General features: G+C 45.2%; 1 long non-coding RNA gene across 1 annotated transcript; it reads right to left on the reverse strand.

Moving 5' to 3' along the window:
* Positions 1-8,996: 8,996 nt before the first annotated feature.
* On the reverse strand, positions 8,997-14,966 carry LOC132220125 (uncharacterized). The gene is made up of 3 exons (XR_009449691.1): positions 14,839-14,966; positions 14,036-14,258; positions 8,997-12,287 (listed from the first exon to the last, which is right to left on the reverse strand). It is a non-coding gene; the product is annotated as an uncharacterized LOC132220125 (long non-coding RNA).
* Between the last annotated feature and the right edge of the window lie 10,042 nt (positions 14,967-25,008).

Here is a 25,008-nt window from a genome sequence, read left to right on the forward strand (position 1 = left end):
GCTTACAGCAGCCCTGGCCGCTATAGAATTTCTAGCATCTCTATCCTCAGCCTGATGGACACACTGCTGAGGGCTGAGTATCCGGAACAGCAGGGTTAAAAACTGTTAATGGATTTCACTACTTTGTAGAATTTTAAAAACTGTACTTGTTAGAGAACACAGTAACTACATTATACCGTTAGTAATTGATTTGTGAAACATATAGTGGTTAATTAGCATGAATTATTTTCAGTCTGAGAGATACTATGCTCATACCCACATTGGCTAGACCATGGGACTACTCCAAGAGAAAGGGTCATATACACACATGTGAGTTGTGACCAGCCCTTCATGCTTTTGAGCAGCATGAAAAACTGATGATTCCAACAGGCAGGAACATGTAAGAATATGCATTCACCAGTCACTTGGAAGCTGGTTTCCTAGTTATTGGCTTAATTCTCATGTATCATTGAGTTAAAGATGCTAATGGGTTTAGGTCACATCCTTCTTCAGTTTCCCATATCTTACTGAAAATTGGATAATGAATATCAGAAAAATTATTATTTTTTTATATATATATTTTATTGATTTTTTACAGAGAGGAAGGGAGAGAGACAGAGAGTCAGAAACATCGATGAGAGAGAAACATCGATCAGCCGCCTCCTGCACATCCCCCACCGGGGATGTGCCCGCAACCCAGGTACATGCCCTTGACCGGAATCAAACCTGGGACCCTTCAGTCCACAGGCCGACACTCCATCCACTGAGCCAAACCGGTTTCGGCAGAAAAATTATTTTAAAAAAAAACAATAAAAAATTATTTGGGTTTTAGGTGCTGTGCCTGTCAAGTGTGAGAGTAGAAGGACAAACTTACATACAATAGACCTTGAATAGCCTTTTGAAGAATCCACAGCTTTTTGGGGTCCAGATACTCCACATTATGTTAATTAACTCAGAGCAGTTGGTACAAATTTTAGCTATAAAAATTTAATATACAGCCTCTTCTATAAGAAATCATAGTGTACTAGCCTCTTATAACAAAGGGTAGCAGAACCTCCTGAAGATAAATGCATACTGTGAAAGTCTGTTCTATGTAGGTATATTATTATGCATTGAATTGCATAGCATTTAGACCATGCTTTATAATTAAGTGTAAATCCAGTGGTAAAGAAGGATACACACCCATCCAACAAGATCCAATAAATCTTAAATCTGCCGATTATAGTCTCATTTATAGTCTCATTTATCAGGAAGGTATTCCCACTGCATTACATAAATGCAGTGTTAAAGAATGTCTCCCCAGATAGATAAAAAAATCATTAAGTTTCATGCACATTTACCTAAGTGGGAGCTAATGTACTTGATGTCAGTGTCGGATTTCCTACCCTTTCTCAGGCTTCTGTGCCTGACCTGTTGCTTTGTGTGCCATCTTAATGTGCTTCAGTGTTTCTTCTTCCTCAGTGTAGCCTGGTTACGCTCATGTAGCCCAGATCATCTCTCCTGAAGTTGGCACAGCAGCAGCCTCTAACCAGTTCATGTCGCGGGGTGATTGGTTAGAGAAGACAGGGGAAAAGAAGGCCCCTGCTTGCCCAGGAAGCACATCTAGGCTGTACTTGAGCACTGTTGTTTATTTCTCTATATACTAACCTGGGGTTTAGAGGTATCTATGCATCTAAGGAGGTGTTTTATTCTTTTTATCGCTGATGCACGTCATCAGTTATCAAATTAACACATGGAAAGTGCAGAATTGCATTACAGAATTGCAGGAATCTGGATGTAGGAACCTGGATGCCTTTCAGCGCCACCCCCTTTTTTTCTGCTCTTTTACACCACAGCCAGAGAGATGGAAAAATGGGTCCCAGCTTTGGAGTTTCTCAGAGTCCTTATTTGGAGGCTCCCTGCCTGTATGAGAATCCCTACACTCTCATGAAAGTAGCGTTTTGCCTCACCCATGCGCTCTCTCTCTCTCTCTCTCTCTCTCTCTCTCTCTATATATATATATATATATATATATATATATATATATATATATATATATATATACACACATACACACACACACACACACATACACACATACACATACCTGGAGAAGGCCCAGAGAGTCCCATGAAGAGTCCTTTCTAACGTTTGAGACATAGAAACGGACTCAACGGTGAAGCTATACACTGGATAAGGGTTGGCTGCATGAGCACTTACATCCCTTGCCATCTTCGATCCTGTGTATGCTCTTATCTGGCTGAGATTACACTGCTGCCTGAGTATGGGCTCCCCTCCGGGAGTGCTGACGACGGCAACGGCATTTGTAGGCTGATAATTTATTTTGAGAGTAAAGCCATGGGATGGAGTTGGGGTAGGGGCGGTAAAGGGGACACAAACAGAAGGAAGAAGAAAGCTCACTTAAGAGCGTGTTTGTGAGTTGCTCATGTTGTGGGCTTGATCCTGCCACAGCCCTCTGAGGAGCTGTGCAGAATGCTTCTCGGTATCACCCATTCAAAGGATGAGGTTGCCCATTTCCCTGGGCATCCTGGAAGCCCTTTATTCTGAAAATACTCATGAATACATGCAGAGAAACGTATGACCCTTAATATCCAGTCTTAGAGCAATTCTGATTTCCTCCATGTACAAGGAGAATGAAGAGCTTTCCTGCACAGATTATATCATGTTTCTACTGCTTTTAATGTTGCTGTTATTAGCAGTATTATCTTAATTCGGGAATATATCTTAGGCATCTGATTCTATCCTTTCGTTTTTCAAATGAGAAAGCCAGGGCCCAGAAAGGCAAGTTAAATTTCTAAAATTGCACCGCAGTCCAGAAAAAGAGCCTATTTTATAGTACAACATTACTTGGCTCCCTGTTTAAGCCCTATCCACCACACACCCCAGTGCCTTGAAAAAATGCAAAAAACATCTGAAGAGTGGTTCTGTTTAGATTCCTGAGTTCCAGGACCCTGAGAGATGAGGTAGCCAGCCACTGTATACAAGTAATAGTGATTGCAAGAACTCTTATTTGGATAAGCATTACTATTCACCAGTATCTCTTATCTTTAATTTCAGATACATGGATGATTCTAATTCTCTGCATGGCCATGTGAGCAATTCTAGCCAACAAAATGTGAATGGAAGCAATATTTATAACTTCTGGGTCAAAACATTTGCGTGTACTTGAATCTCAAGCCTTCTCTTTCCCCAAAATATTGCTTCAGACAGGTCATGTTCATGTGTTTAAAAGGATGGCATCTTCAGATAGTGAAGCCTCCACCAGCTGCATTTCTTGAGACACCACTATGAACAGTCTCCCTTACAACCTATGCATGTTACATGCCATTGAGTTGGCTCTGACCCCTGATGGCTCTATGAGTGAGCGATGTCCGCAATGTCCCGTCTTCAACAGCCCTGCTATACCTGGGCAAGTAGTGTGAGTAAGATACCAACCTTCATGAGTTTGGGAGTTGTTGTTATCATAGTTTAACCTAGCCCATCCTAATTAATACATTTTGGGAGCAAGGTAATTATTCTCTACTTTTTGAATCATCTTCATCTTTTATTGATTTTAGATCATGTTCATATCAAATAAGGTTTTTCTTTAGTATGATAATGGACAAATCTGTTACATTTCCTAGCAACGCACCCTTCTATTAGCAATGATTTGGCTCTCTGTGGCATCCATGAGAATACACCTCACACACCTCCAACTACAGGGAATGTCGTTAACCAAGGACCCCAGAGCTTGTGCTCTAAAATCCATCAGTGTGTTTGTTCAGAGACCATGTTTCCCATGGACTGCCCCAACTTCTAACTATGATAAGCAACCGTGTTCTTGGGTGAACTTCGACTTCTCTGACAGCCAACTTTGAGTCAAGGACTTCTTGATGACCTTGCCAAACCTTTCTACCTTCCCTGCCTCTCTCTTTCATTGAATATCAGATCTGCTCACCTAGCTTAGCCACTCCCCTACTATTTTCTCTCACACAGGTATTTTTCCTCAGTAAGACATTGCACATTTAATTCCATTTTGGCATTTATTTCTTAAAGAACCCTGACTTACACACTGTCTATATCATAACCAAGATTTTCCCCAAATACAGAGAATTTCTGGGCCTGCTTTAATCAGTGATCACCTTCGTTATCTTAGAATTATTAAATTTTCTTTCATTCATAGCCAGAAATTTTAAAGCAAGAAAAATGCTTAAGAGAACTGATCCAGGGTTTCTAAAAATGTAGAACAGTTGTACCAGAACCAGCTGTGGTGCTTGTTTAGTTCATCTCAGACCTCTGGGTATCTCTGAGGATGGGACCTAAAAGACGTACATTTCTGAACTAGCTCCCCAATTACCGCTTACTGTTTATTATAGAGAATCACTGATCAAGTTCACATAAAGCTGAAATCCAGTGAAAGAAATAAAGAAATCCCAATTACTTAACCAATTCAAGTCAGAGTTCAGTCTAAAACATAGGTCTTCAGATTCCATTGTCAGCACATTAACTATGTACATGACATACCATATATATATATATATATATATATATATATATATATATATATATATATATATATATATATATATATTGCATCACAGCTAAAAAATTCCTACTCTCAGATCATTTGATAAGTTCAATAATCAAGACTTACAGGAAAAAAATCTTTACCTCTTTGGTACACACAATACCTGTCATTGTCTTGAAAAAAATCTGACACACATCTGACCATTTTCAAAGACTTGGTCAAGGTGCTAGCCAATAGCTGTGAGCAATAGACTGCAGAGGTAATCATGACCACTTTTCCTGAGCCATAAACTAAAAAAATTCACAGCTAATGATAGGAATTAAAGAATAGCTGGAAAATTACATATGTGCTAATATTTTGGAATAGACTTTGGAGTGATTAGTTGATTTGGTGTTGATTTTAAATGTTTGAAATAATGAGGTCATAAAGAAGTGGGTCTCATTATTATGACCAGTTTAATAACTAAATTAGTTATTAACTGTTAATCAAGCTAATGAAACCAAATGATGTTTTCTTTTTTATCTAAGTAAGTCACATTTACAAGCCCTGTAAAAAAAAAAATAGCATATAAATGGAAAAGAATCTTGATAATTGAAGAAATAGCTCATTAAAATAAAAGAAAAAAATGAATAGGAACAAAGCTACAGTTTATCAGAAACATGCATAAATAAAAGATAAGGACCAAGTCACAGAGTTTAGATGTATATATATGTGGTGAAAAGTTGATGGGAAGTCAATATCTGTGTCAAACTTGAAATAAATATAGTAACAATCCTATATAATAAAAGCCTAATATGCTAAGTGTCTGGTCATCTGGTCGGCCGTTCAACCAAAGCGTAATATGCTCAATGATATGCTAAGGCTGCTCAACTGCTCGTTATGACGTGCACTGACCACCAGGGGGCAGACAGTTGACCAGTCTACCAGTTGCTGTGACGTGCACTGACCACCAGGGGACAGATGCTCGGACCAGTAGGTTAGCTTGCAGCTGGGGTCCGCAGATCAGGACTGAGCGAGATGGGCCGGACACACCCTGGAGCCCTCCTGCAGTCCCTCCCCGGATGGCCAACCTCCCATGTCCTTCCCCAGCCCCAGTCGTGTACCGGTGGGGTCCCTCGGCCTGGTCTGCACCCTCTCACAATCCGGGACACCACGGGGGATATCAGAGAGCCAGTTTCAGCCTGATCCCGTAGGCCAGGCCGAGGGACCCCACTGGTGCACGAGGCCTCTAGTAATATATAACAATGTAAACAACCACTCAAATATGATAGGGGATAGTAAAAGCATTCATTATTATCAATGGGGGAAGAAAGTGGAATCTGCAAGGGAAATGTAAGTGTATTTTCTCGTTTATCCTAGAAAAGTAAAACACAAATCTGCTTTTTAGAAAAAAATTTCAGTGGTTGGAATAGAACCACTTAAAGATAAAAGGACTTAAATAATAATAAGTTAGTTTACGGGAGTAGAAAATTTGACTCTGGGATAAGTTTCTAGATGAACTCCGTAAGGGTAAAAATCATATATATTTCATTCACTATTAAATACTCAACCCATGGAACAGTGCCTGGCACCTAGTTATCATTCAAACAGTGAAGAAATGAATGAATGAACCTGTTTTATAGTTGAAAGTCTAGAAGACTTTAGGTGTTTACTAAAGAAGGAAAGCTTAAAATAAATTCAAGTTTTTTAATATTTATGATTCTGTGGTGTAAGTTTGAATCTTATATCTAATGACTGGTGGGTGTGTTCAATGTTATGTCTAAAAACTCACTTTACTGGGTTCCATTATTCAATTCATCTAGGAGGAAGAAGAGAAAAAGTAGTGGAGAGATGATGTAGAATTTTTTGTAATTGAAAGGACATTAATGGATTTAGAAAATGTTAATTATTGCAGAAAATTATTGCAATAACAACAGCAGGAGGATGGAGTCTGAAAGAGCCAGTCAATTTTTAAATGTTTCTTTATTAATAATTCTCTTGTACCAGGGGGTTGTACCATGTTGATTAGCTGATTGTCTGCAGATAACTGCAGGGGAGACGGATGCAGGTCACAGCTAAAGTTGATTTTATTTTTCCCAGAACCATGTTTTAAATGTCAACCGTAAACATTCTTTATTACTAGCTTTCCTCCTGCATTATGTATGTACATACACACTCACCACAACCTTCTCATATCCAACTAACACAACTGCCTGATGCTTTCTGGGCACTTAGAAATATTTGTAGTTTGAGTTGAAAAATTAAGTAAAAACAACCATTTCACAGAATCAGAATCCAGGTTGTGAAAACCACTTATTGATGAATGTATACATGGGGTGCTTTTGGCCCGTCTCACTTGATTATCTGATATTGTCAGGACAATTCAAACATACAACTACTGTAGCCTTATCCTGGGAATTCGGAGTAAAGTCAGGTGAAGACATTCCGAGAAGGGTAAAGTTCCTCTGATATGGAAAACTGATACTATGCAGCTCCGGGTGAGAGAATGGCTTTCTCCACTTAATGTTTTCATAGCAACCCAGGTTTCATTACCTTTGAATTGATCTTGGCCAAAGTTCTTAATATTTAGCATGTCAGCCTGGAACTCACGAGCCTTGCTATTGGGAACTCCTATGAAACATGGTGGCTGGGTTCCCACTAAGTATCTGTCTGCCTAAATACACTGTGACTATTACGTATAAAACACTTTATAGTTAATAGTCACAGTATACTAAAATAAGCAAGGAGCGATTTGCAAAACCAAGTTGCTTTTCCACATATTATTGTTTTGTATTTAAACAAATTAACAGGAAGAGGAGATTTTGCCCAACATATGCTATGTTATAATAGTTCTATTATTTTTTAAAATATATTTTATTGATTTTTTACAGAGAGGAAAGGAGAGAGAAAGAGAGTTAGAAACATCGATGAGAGAGAAACATCGATCAGCTGCCTCCTGCACATCTCCCACTGGGGATGTGCCCGCAACCCAGGTACACGCCCTTGACCAGAATCGAACCCGGGACCCCTCAGTCCGCAGGCCGACGCTCTATCCACTGAGCCAAACCGGTTTTGGCAATAGTTCTATTATTTTTACCATGTATACTATTACATTCAAATTAGTGCCTTCTTTATAATTAAAACATTTGACCAACAACTAGGGAAGAAAAAACAATTCTGCCTTTCAATCTATAGGATAAGAGTTGAAAATAAAGTAATATTTTGCTAATTTAATTTTCTATTTTTTTGTCTTTAACATAACAAAATCAAGATTACAATGCATTCCAATAAAGAAACACTCTTTAGATAATATTTATTAATTACTTAAGAATTTGCTACATAAATATTTTTTATCAAAATATTAAAAACAAAATTTAAGTCAAATATCTTCTTGGTTCTTTCTACTGTAGCTCGCAGACAGAATTGGTCCCATTTCACCCTCTTCTGCTGTGGTAGTACCTTCTGCTTCTAATACTAAGCTTTTTTACTTTCCTGGTTCTTCAATGGAAATATTTTCCCTACATTTTGCAGCTATTGATCTTCTAAAAAATATTCAATTCCAATTTCTTGACATTTCAATTTTATTGTATCTTAAGAGCATGATATTTTCAATTCCTACTCAGCCATATTTCTATATTGTACTAAGTAGCAGCTGATGGAAATTGCAGTGACAGCTGAGTCTGCATACAGGATTAAAAAAATACTGAATTTGTTAAAACCTCGTCAGTCTAAAGAGCTTTAATTTTTGTGGTCTGCAAGTATTAAATTCTATATTAATTTTATCTAAGAGCCAGCATAAACGAGGACACAATAATTGTGTGGTTAATTCTTAAAAGAAGTGTCAGTAATTAGTTGCTTTTATTGTATTACTAGAGGCCCGATGCACGAAAATTTGTGCAAGAGTAGGCCTTCCTTCCCCTGGCTGTCTGCATCAGCTTCCCTCCAGCACCCGGGACCCAGGCTTCCCTCCTCCAGCCACCTGCAGGCACCTGGGATCCGGCTGGCTTCCTTCGGGCCCCAGCTTTGTCAGGAAGGACATCTGGAAGATGTCCGGTCTAATTAGCATATTACCCTTTTATTATTATAGATTGCTTCTCATAAATATATTGTTTATATGTTACTCCCATAGAAGTGACTGTTTCCATGGATTCTCAACAGCCAGAAGAAGTTAGGAGTGTTTCAGTTATAATATGTCACCCCTTGTACAAGGATAAAAAGAGAGGTTAAAAACCCTCCCATGCAAATTCAAAAGCAAATACTGGTGCATGCTTTTCACCCTGGGCAGCATCTCTCGGGTATCTGAGAAGCTCTTTTAGTCAGTTCTCCTTAGTTTTTTTTTTTTTTAATTGAACAAATGGTTTTTTAAATAGAAAAACATGTTTCAGTACATATTTTGCATCTTATTTACTTAGAAATTGGTTTTAAACTTATTATAATAACTATTAGGAATATGGTAAAATCTGTCACTGTGTTCATTCTCTCCTGGGTAAAATATGAATTTATTTAGGAAATTGAAATTAAGCAAAAAGAAAATATTTTAACTTTTTAAAGGAATGCTTAGAATGAAAATACAAATGTTCTAACAATTTTTTAAAATTTCATTTAAGCCATAAATCCACAAGTGCATTCTTTGGAGAAGTAGTTTTCAGAAGATAAATATACCTACATTTATATGGAATTTTACATATGTAGCTTAATATTTAACTTAGTTTAATATTTAATCAAGACTTTTTTCTATTATAGAAAATCAGATAATTTTTAAATGTTAGTTTAATATTCTCAGCAACCTTACGGCTTACTATTTTTTTTTTCAAAGAGTTTACATTTTAAAACTATGCTTAAAATGAGTGATATTAGATAGCTATTTCATTCTGGCACCATAATATAAATAGAACTTTATTTTTGCAAGATTTATTTAACAACCACATTATTAATAGAAACATTTTATTACATTAGCACTGATATATTCAACAACAGTCTTCATGGCAATGATGTTTGTTTAGAAATAGGCTATAATTTTGAAATTTACAACATTGAATTAATACAACTGTACATGTTTCTATTACTATACACCCTATAATACATAAGAATTAAAAAGGATTTTGAACCTTTTAAAAAATCTCCATTTCATTTGAGAAGAGATTGTTCCATACTGAAAAAAACTCATTTTTAAGCACATAACACTCCTTATGTGTTTGCCTATACTGCGACCATACCTAATCACTTCTACTCAGAGCGGGTTCTTTGCTAAAGAGGTCTTCACAATTTGATATATAACAAAAAAAGTGCAGAAATGTAACTACAGAAATAATTTGACAGATTGAACATTTCAAAACATTGCCGTTTCACTATCCTCCAGAATAGAAGTAAATTATCCAAGGAGTGCTCAAAAATTAAAATCGGGTGGCCCCTTCAAATGTACAATATGATTAGAGCTTTTGAATTTCACAGATTAAATGTTTCTAAGAGCTTAATGTTTTCACCATTTATTGCGACCCAGAGCCATCTGGCTTTTGTAATTCATGTCCTGCCTCTTAGGGGCAGCAGAGGGCGCTCTAGCATTGTTGACTCTAGGTACCTCCTGGTGCATTGCGCTAGCATCTTTTTAAAATTTTTTTTTATCTTTATTGTTGAAAGTATTACAGATGTCCCCCTCTTTCCCACCATTGACCCTTCCATCCCGCTCCCACCCTCTCCCCAGGACGAAAACCTACGATTTCCCTGGAGGGTTGTCCTTGAGCATCTGAAAGGGTCAAGCTGTTCCTATATTATTCTGAGAAGCTTTAATTTCAGACCACTAAATGAAAATTGTGATTGTCAAAGGGCCTCCACGGCACACTGAGCCGAAATTCTCCAATTACGAAGTCTTGATCGATGTATTGGAAAAAATGCTGAGCATAGGATTTCATATCGGGGAAATTGGCAATGGACATTAAAGCAGATGATTATTTTTAAGAGAATCAGGAAATAGTCTTTTTTAAAAAAACTAGAAATATCACAAATCAATAACCACTTCAGACTTAATCGCAGCAAGCAGATTACTAAACTGTGTGTTCCCTTATCTAAGTGGTATTTTACCTTCTCTTTCATAGCATGCATTTTATTTCTACTTAGAAAGTAATTTCTTAAACTGATTAAGCTTTCAGGAGGATGAGTTTAGACTGCCCTGCACAGGAAGGATTGGGGTGAGAGAGATTAGGTGTGTTTCTGTTATGTAATGTGAATTATAGCACTGCGCAGGCAGGAATATTTCGCAACATGGGACCTTGTTCCTGCAGGAACTACCTGGGGGGATGGTAACACAGGCAATCAGTACAGTCGCATAAATACTGGAAGGAAACCCAGGCTTTCATGTTAACATGTAATGTTTTAAACCCATTTCAATATGACTGCTCTTAATGGGCACATGAAGAAGAATATTCCCCCAACCCTTTCCTTTTATTATTCAAGTAGTCCCCCTTTCCCCATATGTTTTACCTACTCCCAAATTGTATAACATAAAATATAAACCTAAGTCATCAATAGCTATGAAAAACCAGACTCGTGGACTTCTAAAATCAGAAGACAAATAAAATCTACCCTGAGTGGGTGGGGCAAGTATATATCTGGCTGGGGATATTGTGCTTGGTCATTTATTTTATGAATCATTTCATGTATCTCAATCATTCAGGTATAAAAGAATGAATCGGATGAAATGTATGACCCATTTATAGCCCATTTCTATGTCTGGATCAAAATCTGTGTCGCTGCCTCTATTGCCTAAATTGTTTTATCTGCTCCTAATTTTAACATCATTTACGTTTTTGAATTTATAAATGAACGTGAGTAAACGCGTAGCAATTTATTTTGAGAGCCCAGGCTGGCTACAAATTGGTCGCTTGGTTCTTGCTCCATCTCTGTCTCCCTCTCCCCTTCGATTCATTATTTAGTGAGAATATTTATTTCTAGAAACGCTATCAATATTTAGGTTAAGACAGTGAAATATGCTGAGACATTTAAATATGTATTGAATACACTGATACTGACCCACACGTCCCTAGACTCCTCAAGCGAATCTTCATTGACTGGGATTTAGAAATCCGCCCTGCCGTATTCCACCTGCCGGAAATATGAGGATGTTGCTGTGGCCGGTTTTTCCGCAGTGCGGGGTTCCGGGCCTCCTGGCCCTGCAGTGCCTCCCGCCAGCCTGGAAGCCTGAAGCAGGCTCTGCGCTTTGGACCTGCCAGGGAAGGCTGCCCTGGGGTGAACTTGGCCCCAGGCTTCAGGCTAGGCGGTGGGCTCCTTTTGGGGGTCACCTAGTCAGTTCCCATCCCATCCCGTCCTGGTACTTCTTAAAGTCCACACTTGAGTCCCTCTGGTGAAAACACCTGCATTTTGCATAGCTGAGGACCGTATGTTTTAAGGTACATGTCTTAAGAGGAAAAATAAAATAAAAAGAGAGACTTAATTCTCCTCATTCTCCTTACAAGTCCAGCTCATTGCTTAGATTCAGGTGTCAGCCTAAATAGATAGAAGTTGTTTCCCAGGGCACATACACGAACTGTATATGCATATGACTACCTGAAGTGTGGCAACAGCTAGAGTGAACTGTTTCGGGAAATAATTAGGTTTTGCTGTGTACGACGCTTCGCTGCTTTTAATGTTTCTTTCGCAAATTGCCTAATGTCCTGTTATATACTTCGGGGCAGGGCAGGAGGGTCCTATTGCATTTGGGTGAAATCGCAGGGAAGAAGGCCCTGGTCAGCACCGCGGACAGCGGCAGGCACGGAGGGCGCGGCCACCTCTTGGATCCTCCTCAGCTCCTCTCCTTTGTTCGCGGCCCCTGCAGGCCAAGGCAGAACAAAGGCAGCTATCTATCAAGGCTGGCTTTCTCAGCCTGGGTTTGTCTCTGGCTCTAAGGCCCTGGTGCAAACCTTAGCAGAGTCCACCTCCTTGACTTTCACATCATTTACAAAGTCCTCCTAAAGTTTCTTGTCCTACTCCTTTGACTGATTTGGCCATTGGGACTACGACGAAACAAGGGAATTATCTGGGCTTGTAAAAGCTAGGCTAGGCCGACTGGAGACTGGGAAGAGAAAGAGAAAGTGCTGGTGGTGGTGGTGGTGGTGGTGGTGGGGTGGGTGGGGGTGGTTCTGAGCATCCCCAAGGAGCTGAGCCGGTTGAGGTTTCTTGCGCAAGGTGGTGAGGACGCCATTTAAGGTTATTTTCCTCTCTCCCGTCGGTTCTGTGACCGCAGCTTGGCCCAGATTGCACACAATCACACTACCACCTCTTGGAAGAATCACTGCTTTCTACACGCTTCCACGCTCTAGAATATTTGCACAAACTGGAACTCCTGCTCTCCTGACAGCTGTCACTGGCGTGCTCCTAACCCCCCTCAGGGATTTGCGTGTTTCCAGCTCTGACTGAGAACTAGGGCCCCTTTGGCTGGCGGAACACTGGGTGGTTCTGAATCAGTTTCAGGGTCTCTATCCTCAAAGGATGGGTTCCTTCTACCACCTTTCAAATCCCACAGCTGTTGCCTTTTCCCCTTTCATATCCAGAGTCGCTTGGGTGTCCTTCAAGTGCAGCCGTAGGCTCCGCTCTTGGCATTCACCGCGTGCCTTAATTGTATGACATTAAATCAAGGTCCGCTGTGAACACGGAGGGCAGAGTCTGGTCTTGATCCGAAAGTGACTGACCCCCTGCGAACTCCACACATCTCCTCCTGCCCTTCCCCCTCCCGGGAGCGCGGAGTCCCCAGGACTCCGCCAGGGTCTGCGCTCAGAAGCCCAGCTCCTGTCTCCGCTCGCTCGCCTCCTGCCACAGCTGCCAGGGCCGCTGCTAATGAGATGCCTGCGCCTGCCTCTGCGTCTATCTACACGCCATTGACCGCGCACCCACAAACCTACATGCGCCCATAAATCCAGTCTCCAGAGAAGGCATGGATCGCAGTTAATTACCCCTTGGGCGGGCACAGATCTAATGTCGCAACCGTGTTATTTCACGGAGAGCAGTTAACGGGGTGGGTGGGTTTGCTCGGCAGCTCTTCTAAGTCACTTGCACATAAGGAATGGCAGGTTCTAAGGACCGGGCCAGGAAAGCCTTGCCAACCCTTTCCTGCTGCGGGGATGAGACCCAGCACCCGCAGGAGAAGAGAATCATACGTGTGCGCATGCAAGGGGGATGCGCAGATACACCTTGGCTCTGTGTCCTCTGAGAATGTCACCGCGGGTTGGGTCGGGAGCTGTGGGGAAGCTAGGAGAGTCCAAGGACAGGCTGGGTCATCTTTCTTTATAATTCGGAAAAATTAACTCAGCCGCACCTGCCTAGTCCCCAGAGAGCTGGGCGGCCCATCTGGTCTGGCTGCGGCTTTGCTGCGGAGAGAAAAGGCCGTTCCTCCTAAGGCTTCCTGCCCCACTGCCCGGGAGCGCGGACGCAAGGCTGGGCCTGGCCCGGGGTCCGAGCAGCGCAGTGGACACGCACCCCTCAGACTGCGGCCGGCCGGAGTCCAGAGGCTGGAGGAACCTGGGCCGGGCGGAGGGCGGAGGGAGGGCGAGCTGGAGAGAGGAAGGGGTGAGGGGGGTTGACCTCTATGGGCGGGCGGAGCCCTCGGCGCAGCGGGCAGGCAGTGGCGGCTTCTGCGGCTCTTTTTGTGGCATCGGCTCCAGCGCGGTCAGCCCTGGAGGGAAAGGCCCGCTGCGGGTCCAGGGTCGGAGGAGAGGCGATCCGAGGCCACTGGCGGCGTCGAGCTCGGCTGCGGCAAGAGAGAGCGCCCAGAGCCGGTCCCGCTCGGAGAGCCCAGAACACGCCCCTGAAAAACAGAATCACAGGGAAGAATTAGAGAGGGAGGCGGGAGGGGAGTGGGAGGCTGGGGAGAAGGGGCAGGAGGCGGGAGGGAGCAGGGGAGAGAGAGAGAGAGAGAGAGAGAGAGAGAGAGAGAGAGAGAGAGAGAGAGATGGGAGGAAGGGACCCCAGCTGGCGGGCCGAGAGCTCGTACCCAAGCTTTACCCGGCGCCTAGGAGCCCGCGGTGGCGAGCGGAGTCGGGAAGCGCAGCCCCGGGGGGCGGCCCGGCGGCGGTGCGCGCAGGTCCCGGCTGCGGAAGCCCCCAGGTGGGGGCCAGACGCTGCGGCACCACCGCGGCCAGAGAAACACATTTCTCGAGCAGGAACCTTCAAAACGCGTCTGTGGATGGTCCTCCGGTGCAGCCCATCCATTTCCGTACCTTGTGTCCCCTTTCCCCTGCCTCGCCCCTTCGCGCAGACCACACTCCGGATCTGCACTCCCCACCCCGGCTGGGCTTAGGACCCTACAAAACTGCAAGACCAGCGAGTCTGAGCAAGAAAATCGAAACGATCGATAAGAGAAAGAATTACATATAGACATAGCCTACCTACTAGCCCTGCTCAAACCTGCAGAGGACCAAAGCGCGTTCAATCGCTGCTCGGCGCGTTCGCGGAGGAAAGAGGAGGTGGAGAGGCTGCCGTGGTATAAGGTGCTTTGGGTGGGAGGTGGGGGTGGGGAGGGGGTGGGTCGGAGCGGTCCGGTCTTTCCCCCTCGCTTGCTGATCCAGAATTAGGGATTAATGGCTCGCTCCAGCCAAACAAATAAGGCATCTGCCTTCAGCACAAGAGGATTACACGGGCTGCTGACGTCACCAGTCAGACAGATGTTGGCTCCCAAAGTCCTGAGCAGCTCGCTGTGTCCTTGAAACCAAAGAGCCGCAGAAGGCGCTCAGCCCCCAAGAGCTGCGCCTGGGCACAGCAAAGGGCAAGCACCCTGCCCTTGCCTCCCCCCACACCCAGGCGCCAACACGGAGGCCCGAGGACAGCCCCCTAAGACATATCGCCCCTAGTCTCATCAGCCCTTCCCTCACAGCCCTTCCCTCAATGCTCTGCTCGCTCAAGGCAAGGCAAAGACCCTTCTCAGTGGCCTCTCCCTAAAATGGAGACAAGGGCAGACCCCTTCAGAACATCTCCTCTAGATCCCTAATTCTAAGCTCTTGGGCCCTGTTCGCTCACCCATGGTTGGCCAAGGAACAGCAAAATAAGCATCTTAGGCCGGACAGAGCCCACGCTGCAGGTGAAGAGCAAGCAGCAGAACAGGGCTATCTGCATCTCTGCTCGCTCCACAGCCAGCCTGTCCTCAGGCCAGGGTCTAGGTTTCTGTTTGATCTTATCACGAATGACATTCCAGATGAATGTGCCTCTCTAAACAATGACCCTCTCCCAAACTTCCAACTCCGTGCCCAAACCAGAGCCTCAAGCCACCAGCCTGAGCCATGGGGACCTCACCATGGTCCTGACCACTGTATTTTCTTTCCTAGCACTTTGAAGATGTGTGTGTGTGTGTCTGTCTCCAAAACATGTCTAGCAACTAATGTTAAGAATCCGTACATTCAAATGACTGCAGTTTTATTTTATAGCCAAATACAATGAATAAAGATAAATGAATTTCTTTATAAACCATATGCCCTCTTTAATGTTGTTTTGAAATTCAATTTTACATATAAGCTATTCCAATGTCTCAAACTGGTGTACTATATTTTCTTTATATGATTCCCCAGGCCTTTACAAGTCGCACTGAAGTCAGGTTATAAAATAAACCAAAGATAACATGAAGTTGGAAATTTAAATGAGCAACATTGAATGTGTTATATAACCCACAAATGAAATGGTTTTCAATGAAATGAAATTCTATAAAGCAATAAAGGCAACTCAAACAATTTTTGAAACAAAATAAATTAATCTTTCATACAGAGCCACACTGAACCAATCCTCTGCCCCTAATCCAGTAAATATATATATATATATATATATATATATATATATATATATATATATATGAAATATCTGTGACTTTCTTAGGAAAAAGTGTTTGTCCACAACATTGCACTGTTAATTATAGACTGCAATGCCTAAATACGAGGAGTAGCTGGATTATATCTCTACTCATATTATCCCTGTCTATCAAAATGGCATTTAATTTTTCCAATTCTATGCATTTAGAAATTCAGTCGCTGATAAAAATCAATTTAATTTGCTCTAGTGTCATTCAGCTAATGCCAGCCTAAAATGGTAAAATTTCTCTACCGGCGTTCTGCTTCAAGGCCTTCTGAAAAACAGCCCACATCTTAAATGGATGGATTTAAATTTGTTCTTTACCAGTAACAAAAGGTAGACCTCATCTTACTTTAAGTGGATAAAGAACATATACTGTTTGAGACAGAGAATACATAAATAAGTCATTGTTTTTTAAAACCTGGTTTGAATAAGTTTGAAATGCCACACTTTATACTTTATAGGAGTCTAATTCCTTCTAAAAATCAGAGGGATGGTTTTTTTTTTTCGCCTAATGTGTTTTGAATGTAAACTTTCATTCTGCTCCCACAAAATTTTACTAGAGTCCCTTTTTCTCAGTGATTTAATATTAGTTCGCTGTCCATGGTCTTGATCCACATGAAGGGAGATGCTAGTGGTGCATTTTTGAAAAATATAAATCACAATGTTTTTTTGCACCAATTTGATGCCCGTACATTTTAAGATAATGCCAAAGGGGAAAACATCTGTAGGCTTTAAATTTTCTCGCCCATTCTACTTCTTTGCATTTTTTTCTCCATTTGCCACCAAAATTGAGAGGAAGCAGATTGGGAAAGTTTGCATTTCACTATTTTTGAGCTGACAAAAATCACATTCCATTTAGAGGTCCAAAGAATTATAGTAAATATAAAATAGTATTTTCAACACACACACACACACACAGTTTTTAAAAGGTCACATAGACATCTTTGTATAGGCATGATTGTCCATTTTTACATAGAGTTTAATGAGTGCAGAAATTTTTACAAAAATGGTAGATTAAGGGAAAAAAGCCAAACAACAGCCTTCTTACCTCACTGTTCATAGAAAGACACATATAGGTAGATAGGTATCACACATTTTCTCTCTCTCTCTCTCTCTCTCTCTCTCTCTCTCTCTCACACACACACACACACACACACACACACACACACAAGAGCATTAAACTGAATCTCTTAAAAGCTTATTTTTTTTCTAATGAAGTAAAGGAGGCATATGCTATAGTACTTAAGGCTACTTAATAATTCCTTCTGTCAAAAAACAAACAAGATTTCACCTTCACCTTCGGTTTAAGAAAACAAAAGACTGACCTGGCAGAGTAACATTTTCTGGGGGTAAGAGAATAAAGAAAGACTTCCCTCCTTCCTCCAGATTATCAGGAAAACTGTTATTTACATAGATGTACATAAACACATATAAACAGACACGTATCGTCCGAATCCTTGAGAACCGCTCCTGATCTTTTGAAGGGCACAGACCTGCACACATTGGCCATATTTTTGTTTTGATACAAGTATCCCATCGGTAAGAAAACAGGCTCACTATGCCGGGCCACAGGACCAAACTTCAGTGATTAACTCTTTTCCGGGCATGAGAACGCTATTTGCCACGAGGTGCTTAGAACTTGGGAAAACCCTGGTACCGGAAGAAAATGGCCTAAACACAATAGAACTCGCCATTTTCTCCTTGGGAAGCACAAAGCGCTTGGCGCTGCCCGGCACACAAAGAAAGCATGGGCCCGCGGAATTCTTGCACATTTTAAAAGAGGCCCCAAAAATACCTCCCAGAAGCACAACTGCTCTCGCCTGGGCGCTCCGAGAGACCCTTCTCCACCCTCGCTCAACCCTTGCCTCAAGAAGATTCTTTATTTGAGATGGGGTGATGCTAGCGACAGAGCTATCCCCGCTGAGACTAAGCCCGCAAATCAAGGAGGCCAGCCCGCGGCGGCTCCGCACTCCATTCCAGGCCAGGGATACTCACATTCTCTCTCTCTCCCCCTGGGGTACCTCCTTCCAATTCATCCTGACTCTGCACGTCCGTCCGGGAGTCCGGGAGCATAGGATTCTCTGTGACTCGATTTCCATCCAGTGCCTGGGACCAACCTTGCAGCCCGGAGCCCAGTGGGAGGCTCTCAAGAGTGCTGGCAATGCGGGAACTCCGGGACTCCGTGCCTCCCGCCGCCCCCCGCCCCCTGCTCCAAGTCGCCGCAGCCCAGGCAGCCCTGTCCTGTTCTGCAAGCTCACAACGGAGGACACTCTTCACCCTCACGTGCAGAAAGTGCAAGCTTCGAGGAAGCCCCTGGGAATAACAACATCCCCAACTCAACCGGCGCCCCGACTCACAAAGCAAACACTCCCAATCAGCCAGCGAGACAGAGCCCGGTGAAGGCAGGAAAAGATAGTACTTACAGCCCGTGCGCGTGTGGGTAATCCGCGTCTCAGCCCGTGAGGTCAGGTGGTTTGTTTGAAAAGTATGTACGCATCTCTGTATATTTGATTTTGCACATCTTCCAGCGTTGAGAAAGAACGAAAGCAAGAATCTTGTTGCCTAGCGGGGGGTGGGGGAGGGGGATGGAGATTTTCATTGTCTACGCTCTGCACACGCAGCCCAAGGAAAGACGCTCATTGCCGTGTGGGGCTCCTTCTACTTTCTGCTTGAAATTCAGAAGCTTTCAACGCAGTCAAGCGGGGGTTTGGTCTCCCTCCCTGCCTCCCTCCCTCTGCGTTTTCTTCTCTCTCTCTCTCTCTCTCTCTCTCTCTCTCTCTCTCTCTCTCTCTCTCTCTCCTCTTTTCCCTCCTCTCCCCTCTCCTCTCTCCCCTCCCTCTCTTCTCCAGCCTGAAGTCAGCCTCTCTCTCTCTTGCTTCTTCGTCTTCGTCTTCTTCTTTTTTTTTTTTTTTTCAAAAGAGGGCAGGTCGCTTCCTGCATCCCAATGAGTTAAATCAGTCACTTACTTCTCATGCATCAGCAGCCTCTTTAACCGCCCGAGGGCTGCAGGCACAAAAGAGCGTTTAGCTGCCTCCAATTTGTGTAGAAGGCCTGTCCTTAATTTGTTTTTGGAGTATAATTAAATCATGTATTTCACGTAATATAAAAATACCAAGTTCCCAACTTTAGCAAATGAACTGCTAATGGTAACCTTTGAAAATATATAACCCCTTCTGGTCGGTAGAAAGGGCCTAGGGTTGTGCAGATATGCACAGGCCAGAGGTTTGGGCCCAAATCTACCTGCCCCTCCCCCTCTCACACGTCAAGGTCACAGTCATATGATCCCCCCCCATTGATTTAAAATAGAGCCATTATTATTATTATTATTATTATTATTATTATTATTATTATTATTTAAATCGACCCTTCGCCTTGGAAAGGAATTAAGTCTCTTTTTTTTGTGGTTTGGGAAGATCCGTAGGATTAAATAAATAAATAAATAAATGCGTCCTTAATCTGAAACTCACACGTAAGCAGACCCAGTGGTGATCAGATGTTGGGGTGGGTGGGGGAAGGTCGACATACCCTGTGAGCGTGTGTGTGGTTTTCATCTCCCCCCTGCTCGCCTGGCGAATTCTGAGGTCTCTCGGCTTTCCTCGAGGTTCTTCCGGTGGCTGAGTGGGCCTACGCGAGACAGGGCGCCTTTTTATTTTTATCTTTTGGTAACCTCTCCCAGAGCGTCTGAGGGGTCCGGAGCTCAGGACACCGCCCAGTGGTCAGGGGGGTCATGTGTACAGCCCCCCCCTCCTCTAAAGGGGCTGGGGCACAAAGAGCAACTCTGCCTTCCCGCAGTTTCTCTTTGAGAAAAAAGAACCCCAGGCCCAGCCATTGTTCTTCCTCAAAGAAGGGGCCAAGGGTGACCACAGAGACCTCCTCTTCCCCACACTCGCCACCCACCTCCTTCCTCACCCCACCCACGGCCGCTGCTGGGGAGAGATTTGGGGATATGTTCTTACTCTTGGGACTCTTGTCCGGAAGACCGTGGGATCCAGTATCTTGGTTATCTTCTTTGTATCTCCTTCAGCACAATTCTGTTCAGTCGTGAGTCCCCAGCCCCCAGTTTCTGGTTCTAACTGCCTGTTGAGAAACACTGTATTTGGATTCAGGGGTTGGGATCGCAGATAACTGCGTTTAGTTCCATCGAAAGGGAATGAAACAATGCACCTGCCACAGTACCTCTGAATATCCGTTCTTATGCCCTAAGTCACCCTGGGCCTGGGGTTTTGGATGAGGCTGTGTTTCACCTTGAACATTTATCAAACCGGACTCTGCCGCCTTTGCTGCCGCAGGAGGATGCGTGGGCCGCCGGCCCCCAGCTGACATCTGCTTGAAGTCCACAATACCTTCGGCAGGGTATTTGCAAAAAGTGAAAACTGACAAACTGACAATGAAAGGGATTTGTTTTGAAAATAGAAAGTGTATGTACCTATGTCGTATGTTCACACCTATCTATTTATTCCCCAAATGCTGAGTTGGGGGGCACACGTTACCTAAGACGTAACAACATCTCTGCGGCTGAGCCCAGACCACAGGCCTGGATGCTCCGTGTTTTATTAGCGGCGAGAGACAACGCTCTCTTTGGAGGCAGCAGAAGGAATGCGCATCATTCCGCGGCCCTGCTGCCCTTTATCTTTCACCGGGTGATGCTCATTCTATCCGTTTCCAGTTTATTGACCTGGGATGTGGGACTGTTAAAGATCGGAACGCCTTGCCAAAGCCTGAGGGAGGCAAGGTCACGCGGTGCGCACCGCATCCCGCCGCCTGGAAGGTGCGGCTCCGGGCTCTGGTTCGCCAGAAGGGTCTGCCCTGTGGGGTGACGACTTCTGACGACCCCAGGGGGGGCCCTTAACCCAGAAATCCTTCCACCCCCACCCCGTGGCGATGGCAATGCGAGCTTTGCCTCTTCTTCCCGGATCCTGGAATTTCAGCCTTGTCGGTGGAGAGGCCTTAGGAGGAAACTCGGGCGGCCTTTGCGTTTCCTCCATACCGGCCGCTCCCTCACCCGCTGTTTATTCCAAGTAGAGGTTGCGAAGGAAAACACTAGAGGTCAGAGACGAATGCTGGAACGTTCGCCCGGGCTTTTCACCCCACCCCCTACCCCTGGCAGATGGCGAGGCCGGGACACCTGCGCAGCGGCCGGCAGCCGCCGCCTCCGCGCAGCTCTCCGGACGCGGGCCACAGTGTCGTATCAAATAAGGTCACCTAACATCCAGGTTCCAGATCGCCCAGGGAAACTTTCTCTGGGACCTTCCGGTCCCTTCGGAGAACAGAGCTTCCCCTCCTCGGCCGGGGAACCCGATCGGGAGACTCCTTTGCAGCCCCGGGGTTTTTTTTGGGGGGTGTTTTGCCAACGCGGAAATTTCCTCCTGCCCAGCGCACCTCGTCTCCAGGGCTCAGAGCTTATGAAAATGTAACCCAACTCATTGCCAGAGTTGTTGCTAATTAGTGGATAATAAACTTCTGTAGCCAGGGCACAAAAGTCTTTTAAAAGTGCAAAGGTGTTCTTTGTTATGGCATCAGAAAAGAGATTAGCATATCAATTGGACTGGGGGGACCGGACAATGAGCCCTCCTCCCCCTTAGCCGCCCAGAGTTCGCCGCCCGGCGCTGCCACCTCCTCCTCTTCTGCCCTTCCTCCTCCTCCTCCTCCTCCTCCTCCTCCTCCTCCTCTTCCTCTCAGGGCTCCAAAGCTGTCAAGTAGCCGTGGGGGAGCTCGGGGCGGCGGGCCGGCCTAGCGGGTGGGCGCAATGCGAGCTTCCCGCCGCGCACCTGGCCGCACCCTCGCCCTCGCCCTCGCCCTCGCCCCGCTCGGCGCGCGCAGGGGGAATGGGGAGGCGCGTGGCGGGCCGCGCGGGGACGCGGAGCCCAAGCCGGTCCCGGCAGCCGCGAGGGTGCGGACCGCGCCTGTCCCCGAGCCAGGCCCCGAGCGCGGCCTTGAATGGCCCCTCGCTGCGCCCCCTCCCGCAGGCCCGCGCCGTCCGCGCGAATCCCAGGTGGCCGATCCGCTCCTGGGCCACGGGGAGCCGCGGGCGCCCCCGCTCCTGCGGCCTTTCTCCCGGACCCGCTGACCTCCCGGCCCTCGATTGCACGCGCCGGGCCGGTAGCCCCCGTTTGGGGCCACCCGAGGCCTTCTGTCTCGAGGCGGCCACGTCTTGGGGGCTGCGGGTCTATCGGCTGGTCCCGGGGCGAGGTGCCCGCCGACTGCGCGCGCCCCGGGGGCCGCCGAGGCGAGGCGACCGGAGGAGCCCAGGCCTGACCCCGCCTGGCCCCGCAACCCTCCCCCCTCCCCGCAGCCCTCCCTCTTCCCCGCCCAAGCCGGGCCCGGGGGAGCCAGCTCCCTGGGTCGATAGAAAATTCGGGAAAACCGCCCCCGGCCAGGTGCAGGGAAGCCGAGCAGGAGCCAGCGCCTCGGAGGCGTAGATGCGGCCCAGGCCCGCGGGGGCCTGACCCCCGCTCCCTCCGTGACCCTGTCCGGCTGTTTGGCCCTGGGCTGGGGAGGGGGGGAGACGCAGAGACCCGCGTGGGAAGAGAGGCGAGATGGGGAACGAGCAGCGAAGGCGCGCTTCGCTCGCGGGTGGCCGGGCGGGACCCGCCACTCGCTGGCCGGCTGCTCGCCTCTGCGCCCGCGGTCCCCGGAGCACCGGCCACCCCGGCCGGGGAGCGCTTTCTTTTCTGTTTCTTCTCCCCTCCCCCTTTCCCCTTTCTCCCTAGAGGCAGCTTCTGTCCTCTAACTGCATTTCAAAAAAAAAAAAAAAAAGAAAGAAAGAAATCTCCGGGGCCCTCCTTTTCCACCAGGCTGGCCTCCTCCTAACACTGGTGTTCGGCGAACAAGCGCCAAACTTACACAAGTTTCTCCCCCAAACGAACCGCTATAACTGCCCGGAGGAATGTCGGGGGGAGGGGGGGCGGAAAGTGGAGGCCGGTGGCTCCCTAAATGCAAAACACCAGAGAGGAATGTGAAAAGAGCTTTACTTTCCCTGCGAAATCTCCATTGTTGCTTGGCAAACAATAGGAGCCCGGGCGACTGTGGGGCTGTGAGAATGAATAGGCGATCGGCGGGATGTGTGCGGGTCAGTGCTTGGGGTCCCGGGCCCAAAGCCCCTTTCTCAGCTTGCCACAATAAACCAGAGCAAGGTTTAGTCTTTCCTGGGTCACCGGCCATCCTCTATTATTCAACACTTCACAACAAAAAACACTTATTAATCAGCGCTGACCAGAGGCCCCTTTTGAAACAAGAGAAGAGGAGAGGGAGAGAGAGGGAGAGAGAGAGAAGGGTGAAAAGAAGATTGAGGAGCCCTGGACAAATCTTTCTAAAGCCAGAGCAACCATAGGATACTTTCCTCCAGTGGCCAAAGTTTATTTGACACAACAAAGTTTCTAATCAGGCCACGGAGACCTGGATTTCTCCTCGGTTGCCTCACTCTCCGTGGTGGCTTCCTCCGAAGATTTTTTTTGGAGACTTTGTTGCGAGGAAGGATGGCGTTAGGTCAAATTGCTCAGGCCTGATCTTAAAGATCTAATTGCTATTGGAAGAGAAGCCTGTTTCCCAGCTGGGCCTCCACTCTGGAGATGGCACAAGGAAGACTGTCCAGCTCTGCTCTGGGCACCCTGCTGATGGATGAGGTGTCAGGCCAGTAGTCATGTGAGGACTGGTTTCCAAATGGTATGGGCCGTAGTGATACTTATTGGTGATGCTGAATGCAATCTATAGATTTTCTACTTCATGATGTTTCATTCTGGGTGTAGTAAACGACTAAACTTGCTTTGCTAGAATCAAGAGGGACTGATTATTCCTATGTTTAGACAGGGATTTAAAGTAAAGAATGTGATGAATAGTTTTAGAGAAGAAAATGATTCAGAATGCTCCATGCCACTACAACCTGGGTTCTTGGCTGAACTTTGATCATTTTTTTTTTTTGCAGTTTATTTGATGTTTGTAACCTAATTGTATTTCTTTCATTTATTTGGTTACATGATAATTATGAATACAAGCTCAGACATATATGGATACTCATATACATCAAAGTGAGGTGTTATATACATCAGCTTTATGGATGAATTTCATCCATTTGGGACTCAGCTAGATACTTTTGATGGCAAAATTTTGTCACTTTTTGATTTGGGGTTGAAAGCCAATATTTCCTGGTTAGTCTGTCTGTTTTACATTATTCAAGTTGTAATTTAGCCAAGTGAGCAAAGCTCCTTTGTAAGGGCTGATGTGTACAAGTGAACAGAGGGAGCAGATATTGAATCATGGTTGTCAAGAGACATAAAACAATTATTTTCCTAAAGAAATAGAAGTGAATGTCAAAGCAGTATTCTTTTTAAGTTTAAAATTTTGTTTGTGTGCACTTTTGGATTCCCGTGTAACATAACTAAGCATTTCACTTGTTATGACTCAAAGAGTCCTTTAAATTCAGAAAATGTATGGACTGTGAGTTCAGCAAATTAAGCTGTAGAACTAGATGGCTTGGTAATGAAGGCAAGGAGGCAGAATTACTTGGTAGTAAACGACACCAGTATGTACCAGAGTTTATGTACTAAAGGCAAAAATGGGTTGCATGGTTTGGTCTCAGGATCTATTTTACTTAGATGCCTAGTATTTGAGATTGGCTTTTTATGTAGAAAATATTGTGTTACTCAGATTTTGCAGAGCTCAACGGTTCTTGCAATGGAGTAATCAACTGTTATCTGCATTATTTAAAGCCTGGGATTAAAGGC

This window comes from Myotis daubentonii, chromosome 17 (assembly GCF_963259705.1).
Source record: "Myotis daubentonii chromosome 17, mMyoDau2.1, whole genome shotgun sequence".
In the NCBI taxonomy this organism is placed as follows: Eukaryota; Metazoa; Chordata; class Mammalia; order Chiroptera; family Vespertilionidae; genus Myotis; species Myotis daubentonii.